This window comes from Salmo trutta, chromosome 15 (genome assembly GCF_901001165.1).
Source record: "Salmo trutta chromosome 15, fSalTru1.1, whole genome shotgun sequence".
NCBI classification, from domain to species: Eukaryota; Metazoa; Chordata; class Actinopteri; order Salmoniformes; family Salmonidae; genus Salmo; species Salmo trutta.
Genome location: NC_042971.1, coordinates 35,687,938 through 35,688,702, shown reverse-complemented (window position 1 = coordinate 35,688,702; position 765 = coordinate 35,687,938).

The following is a 765-nucleotide window of genomic DNA, read 5'->3' as shown; positions in this document are numbered from 1 at the left end:
TGATTTGCTAATCTGTGTTGTATTTTTATTGGTGTGTGACTTATTGGTGTTAGTTTAGAATAGACCAAGAAGCTATCCACAACTTAGAGTACACTGAAGAAGATAGAACTGACACTGAAAAGCACAGTTGGAAAATAGCCTACAATAAACACACTTCAAAATGAAATGTGAAACACACTCACATAATAATATCGAGGTTCTCGGGCAACCCCTTTTTAAATGCTTTAGGACACATATTCCTTTTTCATTTACTGTATGACTCATTCTAGTGTAGTGAATATTTGTGTGAGAGTGCTTATATGCTCTGTTTACTCTGGATAAGCGCTTCTGTGAAAGGGGTTTCAGGGCTAAAGCAGCTATTTCTCTGTTACTCTTCATATTGCTCTTCATTAAATACCCCTCTCCCTTTTCCTTGATTATGAAGTGAAAGATGAGAATGAATTTGTATTGGATGATAAAGTGATAAGTATGCACATACGTTCTCTGATTATACAGATGTGCTCTGCTGACTCATTCTCCTCAATGTGCCTACCCCAGAGGAGTAAACACACACACACACACACACACACACACACACACACACACACACACACACACACACACACACACACACACACACACACACACACACACACACACACACACACACACACACACACACAGACATACACACACACACACAGACACACACACGCAAGCACGCACGCACGCACGCACGCATGCACACAAAACTTTTATGTGAAGCCTTCACATCTTCACATGATG